At 40.6% G+C, this 14,390-nt stretch overlaps 1 long non-coding RNA gene across 1 annotated transcript; it reads right to left on the bottom strand.

Moving 5' to 3' along the window:
* Positions 1-10,795: 10,795 nt before the first annotated feature.
* On the bottom strand, positions 10,796-13,999 carry LOC129701931 (uncharacterized). The gene is made up of 2 exons (XR_008724292.1): positions 13,805-13,999; positions 10,796-11,035 (listed from the first exon to the last, which is right to left on the bottom strand). It is a non-coding gene; the product is annotated as an uncharacterized LOC129701931 (long non-coding RNA).
* Positions 14,000-14,390: the final 391 nt, after the last annotated feature.

Raw genomic sequence — 14,390 nt, forward strand, 5'->3', positions numbered from 1 at the left:
TCTTTTTCATGACCAACCACTCAGTTTCTCGTCATCCAAGACTTCATTATCCCACCTACCTTGTCCTTTATCAGGAACATGTTTGCCCTGAACTCTTGTCAACACTCTTACCATGATTAGTCTCTTTGTCCCACTGTATTAAGACATTGGAAGTAACAATATCTTGTGGCAATTAGATCAGCCTGATTTTTCTCTTGATGTGAAGAGTACAAGATTATAGACACAAATAGCTGGAGTAACTCCGTGGGACAGGCGACATCTCTGGAGAGAAGGAATAGGTGGTTTCGGGTCGAGACTCTTCTTCAGACTGAAAGTCACGACAAAAAGAAATGAGAGATATCGATGATGATGCAGATAGATATAGAACAATGAATGAAAGATGTGCAAAATTGTAAGGATGATAAAGGAAACAGGCCATTGTTCAGCAAGTTCATGAAGGACCCCTACTACCCCAGCAATGGACTGTTTCAGCTACTGCAGTCAGGCAAGTGCCTCTGCTGTCATGCTGCAAAAACAGAGAAGAGGAGATGAAGTTTCTTCACACAGGCTGTGAACTCTGATCTCACCAGGGCATAAATACTCTGGTGCCTTTATTAAATATGCGGTGCTTCTGGCTGCGGCGCGGCGGGAACTTTAAATCTTTGACCGCCGGCCTGTAGCCTACATCAACCTGAAGCCGCGGTCTCCGGTGGGGATGCAATGAATCAGGACTTACCTGGACTTTATCTGGACTTTACCTTGTCTGTACATCTGGACGCCTGCAGCGTCCAGATGTTGAGGTCCCGACCACGGGGGAAAATGTGTGGAAAATGGAAGAGGAGGGGCCAAATGTTGTGTCTTCCACCACAGTGATGAATGCTGTGGTGGATGTTTGTGTTAAATTTTTATTGTGTTCTTGTGTGTTCTTTTCTCATTGTACCGCTGCTGGCAAATTCATTTTACTTGCACTTTATGTGCAAGTGATGAATAAAACTGATATTGATTCTGGTTCTGTTCTGTTCTGTTGTTTTGCACAATCCTGCAAACATTTTCACTTTCACTCTCATTTCACTGTACATCTTGTATGTGTATGTGACAAATAAAGTTGACTTGACTTGTCAACAGTGTTAATACATTTTATTATAATTATGAGCATCTTTCAACTTAGATACATTCTTGCACTGTCAATAAATAAAAGCTTCAGGATTATAATAAAAGGATGATGTACAATTTGAAATGGTGACGTGCATGGTCCTTCATCTATACCAGGCCAATCTGTCAGTGGATGCACCAAGCAACACAAATTAAGCCTGATTTAAATTGATATTGATTAGTATCACACATTCTATTACAGAGTAATAGATCAGGGAAATCCTAGTCTCTCTATTGTTAATCTCCTTGTAAAAACTATGAAAAAAAAAAGAAACAAGCACTCTGTTTTTGTGGAGCGATTTGATTCTGGAAATACCCTCCAGCCAATGTTCTTGTTTTACAAAATTAGTCATCTGTGTTTGGACATCCAGCTCCTGTCATAGGCTTACAACCAGTCTTCTGTTTAAAACAGTGATGCCTGATAAATGTCCTCTTTTTTTTCCAGTATTTTGCCATTCACAGGAAGTGGATGGAGTCAGTGGGTCTGACCACTTCCCCATTACAGCAAAGTCACTCATGTATGATGTTCTTGGTTCAGAGGAACAGGCATGTGATCTGGTTTCAATATTTAAACAGCAGTAGACGGCTGTCTCCACACAGTGCCAGTGAATGGTCACCAATTGAAGTCATTGACCCTCTTCTGCTTCTTCAACTCTCCTTGCACTCATAACTCCCTTTCCTTAAATCTTATTCCTATTTTCTCTGACTGAAAATCCCTAATAAATCCAATTATATCACAACATTTCCTATTATCAATATAATCCATCTTGTGGGCAAGTGAATTAATAAATACATGGATAATATATTTTTTTCCATGTTCCATAGTAAAACGGAAGAAGCAAAAGGGAGAGAAAGCTGCAATAATTTTACCTTTTCTGCCTGCATTAGTTCACTAGATTTCCTGCAGTATTTCTCTCCAGAACTTGAATTTCCCAGAGATGATCCTTTATGTGTATCTTTGAATGATCTTGAATTAGTCAATAACTCTCTCACTCTACATATCAACGGCTAGTGTGTGGAGAGGGTCAACACCTTCCGGTTTCTCGGCGTCCATATCGCTGCTGATATCTCCTGGACAGACAACACAACAGCGGTCATCAAGAAGGCTCAGCAGCGGCTGCACTTCCTGAGGGTCTTCAGGAAGCACAACCTGGACTCTAACCTGCTGCTGACCTTCTACCGCTCGTCCATCGAGAGCCTGCTGACATACTGCATTACAGCATGGTATGGCAGCTGCACCATGGCAGACAGGGAGAGGCTTCAGAGGGTAACTAGGACAGCACAGAAGATCATTGGTTGCCCTCTCCCCTCCCTGATGGATATCTACACCTCCCGCTGCCTTAGCAGGGCAAAGAATATCATCAAAGACAGCTCCCATCCTGCGTTTGGACTGTTCGACCTGCTGCCCTCTGGAAGGCGCTATAGGTGCATCAAGTCCAGGACAAATAGACTCAGGAATAGTTGTTTTCCGAAAATTATAACTACTCTTAATTCAAATTCACACATGCACTGACTTCACAGCCCAACACCCGGACTTCCATCTGTATATATGTATATAGCGCCGCAGAATTGTGCACCTATCCCCCCCCCCCCCCCCCTCCCCTTTCTCCCTCTGTTTTTGTTTTTCTGTTTCTTGTTTTTTGTACTAAATTATATGTATGCACTGAGTACGAGCAGCTTTTAATTTCATTGTACATGTATAGTGACAATAAATGGCATATCTATCTATATCTATCTGTGTCAGTCTGGGTTTCAACATCCCTGTCATGATATGTTGGTTGTTCAGTGGTATGTACAGCTAAATCCTGAACTTCAGAATATAGACAACAAGCAAATGCAGATGCTGGTTTATACAAAAGGACACAGTGCTGGAGTAACTCAGTAGGTCAGGTAGCATCTCAGGAGAACAGGGATAGGTGATGTTTCTGATCAGGACCTTTCTTCAGACTGATTGTAAGGTGGGGGAGTGGAGATGAATGCTGGGAGAGAGGAGTTCATCTCTCAGAGATGGAGATGCTGCCTCACTCGTTGAGTTACTCCAGCACTTTGTGTCCTTTCCTGAACTTCAGCATTGGGTTTTAGAATTGGGACCACTGGCTTAAATCAATGGAGAATAAAAAAAAGTATTCCTTTGTGATGAGAAGAATCAACAGATTGATTCATGTGATTAATATCAAGTTAAGGTTACAGTTTTATCAGTCATGTTCTTATAAAATAGCCTGCTCTTAATCCTAATCTGAATCTTAACATTCCTAATTTACTGCTATTTATTCATCATCAGATTCTGGCTCAATATTGAAAATGTGTCTTGTTTTTGCACTTAAGACTAAGTTTTTCTCTATGTAGGGAGTGGATGAGAAGGTGCGATAATGTGGAACTAGAGTGAATGAGTGATCAATTGTCAGCATTAACACAGTGGGCTGAAGGACCTGTTGTTCATGCTGCATCTCTAAACTAAACTAAGTAAACGACACTGAACGTAACTAAACTAAACTAATTCATACATCAGTTTCCCATTCTGACAACATCAAATTAGGCAATGGTGTTAAAAAGTCGATGCTACATAAGGAATGCCAGAACCAGCTGCAAACTTTACGTCTAGCAGGTTGGAGATATTTTTGCCACCTGGTATTAACAATAGAAACATCCCCGCACAATTCATTAATGAATTAGAACGAAAATCACCACCTATTAAAAAGATAGCCCCATACAGTGGCATACAGATAGCACTGATGTCAGTAACATCTTATTCATCTTTTGCTTTTATTTCTCCAAAGCATTATACAAGAAATCATGAGGATGTTGGATGATTGGCCATGATCACATTGAATGGCCTACTCCCGCACCTATTGTCCATTGTCTATTGTAATGTTGCAATCACCATACCACTTATTTGCCTACAGTAAATTTCTGCTCTTTAAGTTGATGTTAATTTTGGTGATGAGGTTTTTCTGTGTGACATCAGAATATTATCAGGATATGGTTAGGATATGTTGCAAGGCAGCCTGTGAATCTTCTTCACACAGTGTCACATCCAGTATCAGGCTTCCCTTTATGTAATAATAGACTAAGTGGGACCCGTTGGGTCCCAGCATCACATGGGAGGGCTGGTTGTGCGCTGAAGGGACTGGTTTCCAGAGGGCTAGTATGGACATTGTGAGCCGAATGGATTCTTGGACTGGCAGCTCAGTCACTCAGGCCTGTTGTGCTGGCAGCTCACTCACTTTCGGCTGGTGGGCTCGCAGTTGACTCATGGCTATTCCTTGAAATTCCATTTCAAACAGGGTGCAAGGGCACCAAATTCAAATCAAAATCTTTTTAATTAGTTATCAAGACTTAACAAGGTGCAAAGTTGTCCATTTGTTACGGACAGAGTGTACGAAAGGAATAAATAAAAAACAACTTATGTCAACATATAACAAGAAAACGACAATAAAAAAAAAAAAAAACCAAAATAATCCCTCCCCAGTCACTGCCAGTGAGCATTTGCAAATATCAGCCTGTCACTACAATAATCCCCGATAAATGAATGGGTAGACTGTTAATGGTAAACTGTACTTGATGATCAAGCATTTACAAAGTCTGGAATGCATTTAAAAAAGGTCCCCAGGCTTTCTGAAACCTTCCATTTGAATGTTGAAGTGAGTACCTAATTTTCTCGAGCTTTAGGCAGGACATAATATCTGTCAGCCGTTGTGTATGAGTGGGCGGGGTAGGTTCCTTCCACCTGAGCAGGATTGTTCGCCGAGCCAGAAGAGAAGCCAAAGATATAGTGCGGCGTTTATCTGTAGTTAATCCAACCTCCTCACCAGTGACCCCAAAAAGAGTGATTAGAGGCTTTGATTCCAATTTGATATTTAACACCTGAGATAATGTATGAAAGACCTCTAGCCAGAACTTGTTAAGGCTGGGGCATGACCAATACATATGGATAAGATTCAGAAATTTTACAGAATGGACTGTACTGATAACAAATTCCACCAGCCTGGCTGTGTGGTCATTAAAAATACAATATAACCTCAGAGTAAAAAGTAGATAATTTGGCTTTAAAGATATGGGCCCTATGTACCACTTTGATTTGAATCAGACAGTGACGAGCAGGTGGAATTAACCAATTTAAGAATGGAACTCCATGTATCTTCTGAGAGAGAGGAGCCCAAGTCTTCCTCCCATGCTGCCTTGAGCTTGTCCATGGGGGCACGCCTTAGGTCCAACATCCTGCCATATAAAGCTGAGACAAGTCTATTCTGAGATGGGTTTAAAGAAAGAACTGTATCAACAAGGGTTGTGTCTGTTGGTATAAAAGAGCTGGGCAATTTATGGAACACATAATGTCTTGTTTGCAAGTATCGGAAAAAATCTGACTTTGGAAGATTGAATTTGTTGCTTAATTGTTCAAATGATGTGACAGTGTTACCCATAAGCACGTCCTTGAAGCGCACAATACCCTTCCTATGCCATTCTTTAAAGACTAAGGGCACCAAATTCAAGTGCAGTTTCATACCATTTCAAGCAGGGTGCAATGCCACTAAAGACAGCGAGTCATGACCTCTCTCTCCCCCCCATCTTGCAGACGCCCACACTTCCGGGTTTTATAGTCCCCCCCCCCCCCCCCCTTCCACCAGAAGGGGCGTGCCTTCATGGTGTGGGGATTGACAGGAGAGGGAATCTCAGCATTTTCTAAACACTAATAACTCTTTTATTTTTTATCAATGGGAAAAATCCTCGGCACCTGATGAGTGGAGGGGGACTTAAGTAAGATGACCAAAAATCACAGTCATATGTGGTGGTGTTTTTTCTAAAACCAATATAAAGTACAAACAGGAAGTGGTCAAGATCAGACTTTTAATTATATAGAAGGCAAGGCAGCTCTAATTGGGCAAGGCAGCTCTAATTGGCACTCTAATTTAGCACTTTCAAAACCAAAGCCAAGGCAGCTCGCTTTAGCACTTCAAAACCAAAGGCAAGGCAGCTCGCTTTAGCACTTTCAAAACCAAGCACTTTCAAAACCAAAGGCAACACAGCTTTAGCACTTTCAAATCAAAACACACTTTTGCATTTTCAAACTACATTTTCAAACCACCTTAAGAGCACTGACAGGTCAGTAAAACCACTCACAGTTTAGTAGACATGCGTTCAGTGTTATTCACAGCTTAGACTGAGAATTGTGATCTCTCACTCCCCCATCTTGCAGAGAATTGAAGCACCTCCACACTTATAGTCCCTCTGGAAGGGGCGTGGCCTTCAGGAGAGAGAATCTCAATATTTTTAAATACTAATAACTCTTTTATTTTTCATCGATGGGAAAAATCATCTTATCCTGCGCAATGGAGGGGGACTCTGAGTAAGATGGCCAAAAATCACAGCCGTAAGAGACAGCGTTTTTTCTATCAATATACAGAACAACAGGAAGTGGTCAAGGTCAGACTTTTAGTAATATAGATGTATTAGAATGTGGGAAATATTGAGCTGAAGAGTATTTCTGACGATTTAAGGCAAGGCATTTAAAGGTTCTATTAATATCATCCTGTCAAACAATACTTACACAAGTCTGCTATGCAAATGTACTCTGAAGCAATTTGTAGTTTTGCAAGATTCACAGATTACGTTTTCTCCCAATGACTTTGCTCATGGAAAATTAGTTGGACTGCATTACGCAGCAGAGTACTATGAATTCCTAGATACTGAATTTATTTTCATTAGCAGAAATAAGCCAGATAAGCCAAAATCTGAGAAGCATGGGTACCTTTACCACTTCAGATATTAGTGTGTAGGAAAGAACTGCAGATGCTGGTTTAAATCAATGATAGACACGAAATGCTGGAGTAACTCAGTGGGCCAGGCAGCATCTCTGTAGGAATGTGTGACGTTTCAGGTTGAGACCCTTCTTCGGTCTGAAGATATTACTGTCCTTGCCTAGCTTTGTAGATGTGTCTGCAGCAGCATGTGGATTTCTCTTATGACCTGTTTAGTGAAACGAAGAGAACCTGAGCATTGATCCTTGCTGAAGAACTTACTCTAGAAATAACCTTTCTTGATCTTTTGTCTAGGAACTTGCCATTCTCCTTGTGAACTATATTAATTGCCGGAGATGCGATTGTTTTCCGGATTGTATCACTGGTCGCTCTGCGGCCTTACATCATGGAGCTGGAGGCCTTGCTCGGGACTGACTTTGAACCCCACCACTGGGGGCTTGGACGTACCATCGGAGCCGATCCCTTGCCTGGGATCGACGCTCCACCTGCATCCTGTGGATTTCAATATCGCAGAGTTCGCAGTCTCAGGTAGCGACTGAGACGGGAGCTCCAATGACACAGAAGGTTCGACTAGCCCCGATCTGGGGTCAGATCGCCTGGCGCGAGGGAGCTGATATCCCCCCGATGCAGGAGCTTGATCGCCCCGACGTGGAGGGCCCGCCGCTGGCTACTTGAGCCAAGATCATCCCGTCAACGGAAGGCTTGAGGCCCCCGACCGCGGGAGAACAATAGGAAGAGATTGAATTTTTTTTCGCCTTCCAATACAGTGAGAGATGTGGAGGAGTCACTGTGGTGGATGTTCATGTTAAAATATATTTTGTGTGTTCTGTTGCTTTTTAATGGTATGACTGGGTGGCAAATCAAATTCCTCGTATATGTTGCTAAACACACTTGGCTAATAGTATGATTATGATTATTATGATTTCTGTGACCAGGAGGAAAGTTTGCCAAGTCAACCATGGGGAATCAACCTCATTCAACACATGATTTAAACAATAAACTACATCAGGACACACCAATTCACTCATTGTAGATCAAATGTGTGTGGGTGATTCCAGAAATGCAAGCAGTTGAAACAATCCTGCAACCAACCCAAAGATTGTGAATTATTCATTTAATTTGTGCTTATTGGCAATGGTCTATCAGTTCTTCTTAACAAATGACAACCATAGGATGCAGTGTAGTTTCAAGAATAACAATTCCATTTACACTGACTTCATTATTGCTAACTCTGCATAGGGCTGCCAGTCATTAGGTGATTCCAGTAATTGTTTCTGTGTGTCTTGAATATCAATTCATTCATTCTGAAGTTGTTTCATAGCTCAGAAATTGTTGCTACTCAATCAAAATGGTAATTTCTCTTGATACCAGATTGTGATCTGGTCCTCGTTTGGCATGGATTATGTTTTCTCACAATGACTACATCTTTGTTCCAGAAAAAAAATGTTTTTTCTTGATGCTGTATTTCTCTTCATTAGCAGATGTAATTAGATTTGCGTTGACTGCTCCTGTCGAAATTTACAACATTGCTTCGAGGATATCCTTTCAGTAGGAAATAAAGCTGCAAGGTTTTAATGCTAAAGAACACATTTGGGATTTATTTTTGTAAAGCTTACTTCGGAATGAGGGTAAAATCACAATGACATTCAGTATACCAAATAATTGCCAAATAAAGAAATTCTTGATAAGAAACGTATCAATTGTGTAAACTATCCATAGAATCATTTTAGTGTTTTGTATTGGCCCTCTGAAATAGCAGAGTGCAATGTACTACTGTGACTATGTTAGTAGACTTTGTGTCTAGAGCAGGGACTTTGTGACTAGAGCAGGGAGGTTCTACTGCAGTTGTACAGGGTCTTGGTGAGACCACACCTGGAGTATTGCATAAAGTTTTGGTCTCCTAATCGGAGGAAAGACATTCTTGCCATAGAGGGAGTACAGAGAAGGTTCACCAGACTGATTCCTGGGATGGCAGGACTTTCATATGAAGAAAGACTGGATAAACTTGGCTTGTACACGCTAGAATTTAGATTGAGGGGGAATCTTATAGAAACGTAGTTTATATCCTTAAACACAGTTTAAGGATAAGAGGGAAGTCTTTTAGGACCCAGATAAGAAAATCATTTTTTACAAAGAGAGTGGTGAATCTGTGGAATTCTCTGCCACAGAAGGTAGTTGAGGCCAGTTCATTGGCTATATTTAAGAGGGAGTTAGATGTGGCCCTTGTGGCTAAAGGCATCAGGGGGTATGGAGAAAAGGCAGGGATGGGATACTGAGATGGATGAACAGCCATGACCATATTGAATGGCGGTGCAGGCTCGAAGGGCCGAATGGCCTACTCCTGCACCTATTTTCTATGTTTCTATGTTTCTATGTGTGATGGTTGGGGATGGATTTCTGGGGAACAGCAATTTTCTAGATTGATGAATGAAAAAGATCTTCCTTATATTTTAAGGCAAGGTATTAGAATAGTTTGAGAAGATGAAAAGAACCAACAGAGCATGAAAGAAAGCTTGCTGAGAATATAACAACTGACTGTAAACGTTTCTTCAGATATGTGAAGAGGAAAAGATTAATGAAGCCAAATGTAGATCCCTTACAATCAGAAACAGGTGGATGGGAAAGAAGGAAATGGCAGAAAAGTTAAACCAGTACTTTGGTTCTGTCTTCACCAAGGAAGATACAAACAAATCTTCCAGAAATACAAGGGGGCCGTGGATCAAGCATGCTACAAAAGGAATGCCAGAATCAGCTGCCTACTTTGCGTTTAGCAGGTTGGAGTTTTTTTTGCCACCTGGTATTAACGCTAGAAACATCCCCGCACAATTCATGAATGGATTCTAATGAACATCACCACCTATTGAAAAAATAGCATCATGCCCTGATGTCAGTAACATCTTATTCACCTTTTGGTTTTATCTCTCTAACATCGTATATAAAAACATGAGGATGTTGTACTGTTGCAACTACCATACCACTTATTATGTTGACAGTAAATTTCTGCTGTTTCATGTTCATGTTGAATTTGGTGATGATGTTTTTCTGTGTTACATCAGAATATTATCAGGATAACGTTAGGATATGTTGCAAGACAGCCTGTGAATTATCTTTATGCAGTGTCACACCCAGTATCAGTGTCTCTTTATGCAATATGTACTGAAATGTAGGAAATAATGAGCTGCAGAGTACTTCTGACGGTTTAAGGCAAGGCACTTAAAGGTTCAATTAATGCCATCCGGTCAAACAATAATTACACAAATCTGCATTGTATTGTCCCTCTTAAATTGCAGAGACCAATGTACTGCTGAGACTATGTGTAATGGTAGACTTTCTGTAATGGCTGGGGAACAGGAGTTTTCTATATTTATGAATTAAAGATCTTCCTTATATTTTAAGTCAAGGTATCAGAACAGTTTGAGAAGATGAAGAGAACAAACAGAGCATTGCTGAGAATATAAAAACTGACAAAGGATTATTTAGATAAGTGAAGAAGCAAAGACTAGTGAACACAAATGTAGATCCCTGGTACACAAAAATGCTGGAGAAACTCAGCGGGTGCAGCAGCAGCTATGGAGCGATGGAGATAGGCAACGTTTCGGGCCGAAACCCTTCTTCAGTTTCTCCAGCATTTTTGTGTATCTCCTTCGCTCCATAGATGCTGCTGCACCCGCAGAGTTTCTCCAGCATTTTTGTGTACCTTCGATTTTCCAGCATCTGCAGTTCCTTCTTAAATGTAGACCCCTTACAGTCAGAAACAGGTGGATTTATAATGGGAAACAAGGAAATGGCAGACCAGTACTTTGGTTCTGTCTTCACTAAGGAAGACACAAACAATCTCCCAGAAATACAAGGGGACCGTGGATCTAGCATGAGGGAGGACTGAAGGAAATTCACATTAGTCATCATAATCATCATAATCATAATTTATTAGCCACATTATTTGCAACATATGGGGAATTTGGTTTGCCATACAGTTATACCAAAAAAGCAACAAGCCGCAAATCTACATAAAAATTAATGTAAACATCCACCACAGCGGCACCTCCACATTCCCCACTGTGATGGAAGGCAATAAAGTCTTATCTTCTTCCATCCTTTCTTCTCGCAGTCGGGAGAGTCAAACCATCCGCAAAAGCCCAAGCGAAGCACTGCTCCAAATGGCAAAGTTTAAATTGAATCAAACATTGTGCTCAAAGTTGTAGTTCACATTAAAGCAACATTTTATTTAAACTGACAAAAGTTTACATAAAATCAACATTATTCGTCGATTTATATCATCCTCCACTTCTGACTAAATATGGTTGTAAATTGTATCACCCACCTGCTAGATCTACCATAACCAAAGGAATAGAATGAGGTCATAATAATGGATAAATAGCTTCCTTATGGATTCAGGATTTACCATGCATACGTGAATTAAGCAACAATTTCCTGAATGATTACGCTACTAATTATTTTATAGTTGGGTAGGTACATTTTTCAATGTTATCAAAGGTTATGAAGGTTCTTAATCAAAGCAACAATTTCCTGAACTATTAAATGGATTTGCGCACACATTTAAGATGTTGCTGTTAATTATTCCTTACTTACACAATGCTGTGACGCTTTTAGTTACATTATTCTATTGTTGGAAAGAGCACAGAAGCCTTGCGAATTACATGGAAACATAAAGAAATAACATGTTGCGTTAGGAACTATCATTTTCCCTTAAACACATCTTATTTTCAAGAAGATACCAAAGGGAATGACACTTGATTCCAGTAAATGGAAGTAACTTTATTTTATGGGTTTAGACCGAAAGAGAACATGTGAAGGGAAATGTGTAGGAATGAACAGCATAGTTCCTGGTTTATATCAAAGATAGACAGAAAATGCTGGAGTAACTCAGCGGGTCAGGCAGCATCTCTGGAGAAAAAGAAGAGGTGATGTTTCGGTTCGGAACCCTTCTTCAGGCTGAAAGTGGAGGTGTGGGGTATAAACTGGAGGTGACAAAAAGGCTGCAACAAATCAGGGCCAGCAACCGATGACCCCAGGAAGAGTGGAGCCCTTAATGGCCCATTGTTGTTTAGGTAAGGTGTGAAAACAAGAGGGATACAAGGTTACGATCAGTGGAACTAGTAGGACAACTAGGGCAGCTTCCCCCACTGATGGTTGTCCAGGTATTTTACACTGATGGCTGTCCAGGTATTTTAAGTTGGATGATGTAGAATCATCCATATGTGTGCTGGCCGATTGGAGAATTGAGGTGTAACTATTTAATATTTTGGAATTAACAGTCAAGGGTGCTTGTAGAATAGGCACAGGCATGGAAATGGTACTTAAAAATGTGAAATCGTTTTGCTTGGGATGAATCTGAGATGGAAGCAGGAACAAACCCCCAGAAAACTTGCCCATTTATGTCTAGACATCAAATCATCAAATGGGTTCAGCGGGAACCTATTGTACCATGATAGGTGTATCACTAGGATGCACATGTTCCACCAATAGCAGCTGCTGGTAATCATTGTAGTTCTTTCTGCCTTAACTGCAAGGGGTCAAGAATAAAGAACCATGCTGCAGGAAAGACATGTGGTGGAATTAGAAGAGGTGTTCATGAGAATGCTGAACCATTGCTTATTCAAGGAGGCTGATTGGGGCGTTTAAGGTCATCTTGGTGATTCAGGAAGCATCTATAAGTATACTGAATGAAAATGTGGCTATTTAGACAACACATGCATCTTAAAATGCTCAAGTACTTTCTGCTGAGGTGGAGCAAAATGTTGTTGTGCATGTTTGCAAGGGGATCCTTCAGGTTATGATAGTGCTGGGTCGCGTGATGGTGCTTTGAGCTGAAAGGAGAGTTAAATGTCAAACTTAAATACAACCTTTGACTGAAGCATGTTGAGTCCATGCTGAAGTATGGAAATGAGAAAAGTTCACGCAATACAGAAGTGGGGCAAAGCTGCATGATAATAAACAAACATGTGATAACTTGATAAATGGCTTTCCAATGGATAATCTTAGAAGGGGCATAAAGAGACCACAGCGGATATTCTTCAAGGGTCCTGGGACAACCATTGCTTGTTCAGATGTAGCACCTAAAATCTGGCAGATACTTGATCTGATGTCCAGGCTAATGTGCCAAAAGGAAATGTTTTTTTTCTTTTCCAGTAAAGCAAAGTGAAACAGCATTTTATTACACTCTAGTTGTTAAACTTGGTAAAATTTGGAATTTGGGGAAATCTGTAGAAACTTCCCTCTCTCCGAGCCGAACAAAATACTTGTTCACTTGTTTTACGAAACGATAGAACTTCATTTATCACAGGAGGGAAATTGATCTGTCAACAGTCATAAATACATGAAACATGAAATTAACGTGACGAGTGGAAAGGGTTGGGGATGTGCAAAGATTGGGGAGGGGGGGAGGGGAGTCTAACCCTACGACAGAAGGGGGAGGAGTTGTACAGTTTGATAGCCACTGCTGTTTTACTTCTGTTTGCATGCTTGAGAGTTTCGAAAATACACCCAGTTATGTTGCCGGTTGGTAGAGATCAATAATATTATCTATGATTTGTGGATTTTGTCAAGAAACGTGGAAAACACAGATCTTTTCATCTGAATTTCAAAATGAAACCTGGAGTAGTGGAATGTTGTCAGCACTGTATTTCAAGTTTTAAAGCAAGAACAGATTGTTCATGCAATATAAGCCGTGGGACAGTACTGAGCAATACAAGCTGCATGATAATAAAAGAGAAAAACATGAAGTGCTGAAGGAACTCTGTGGATCAGGCAGTGCAGAATTTAGAATAAAGACGCGCAGCTGTAAAAAGTTTTGATTGAGATTCATGAGATTGATAAAATCTGTGACCATCTGCTTAAACAATATTATCTTTAACATGAACAACAAGAAAACTTCAAACTTAAGTTCATAATGATACCTCTAGTAAAACTGCAGGGCCATTCTTCAAGTTTTATGTGAAGCCTAGTGATTATTTTTCATGAATTAGCCAAGAACAACACATCTTTTCTCTGCACACTCTCATTCACACACGTAGCTTTTCTCTGCACACTCTCATTCACACACGTAGACAATAGCGAACACACCCACACCCACACCCACACCCACACCCACACACACATACACATGCTTTCAAAAACATACACATACACATCTCATTGAAATAGACTGCTTTGTACCAGGTGATCTCATGAGTATTGGGCAGGCAGGTTTGCAGGTTTACAAAATTAGCTGTGAAAAATAGTGACGTTCAATGTTTTGTGACCCCTCCCTGGATCAGTGAACGAATGTATGCGCCCAGATGGGAGTGTAATGAATGAAGGCAATTCACCCCATAAAGACAAGTTTGCCGGTCAAGATAAGGGTAATGATAGACTGGTTGTAGTGCAGATGGAATTTGTTGAAGGATCACATCATGCAGAAATTGTAGTTAGAGTTGAAAGGCGAGCCAGGTTTGTGTCACCTATCTGAGAGGAAATAAGACAACAATAAGTGAGAGTGAAATG

The sequence above is a fragment of the Leucoraja erinacea genome, chromosome 12, assembly GCF_028641065.1.
Source record: "Leucoraja erinacea ecotype New England chromosome 12, Leri_hhj_1, whole genome shotgun sequence".
NCBI lineage: Eukaryota > Metazoa > Chordata > Chondrichthyes > Rajiformes > Rajidae > Leucoraja > Leucoraja erinaceus.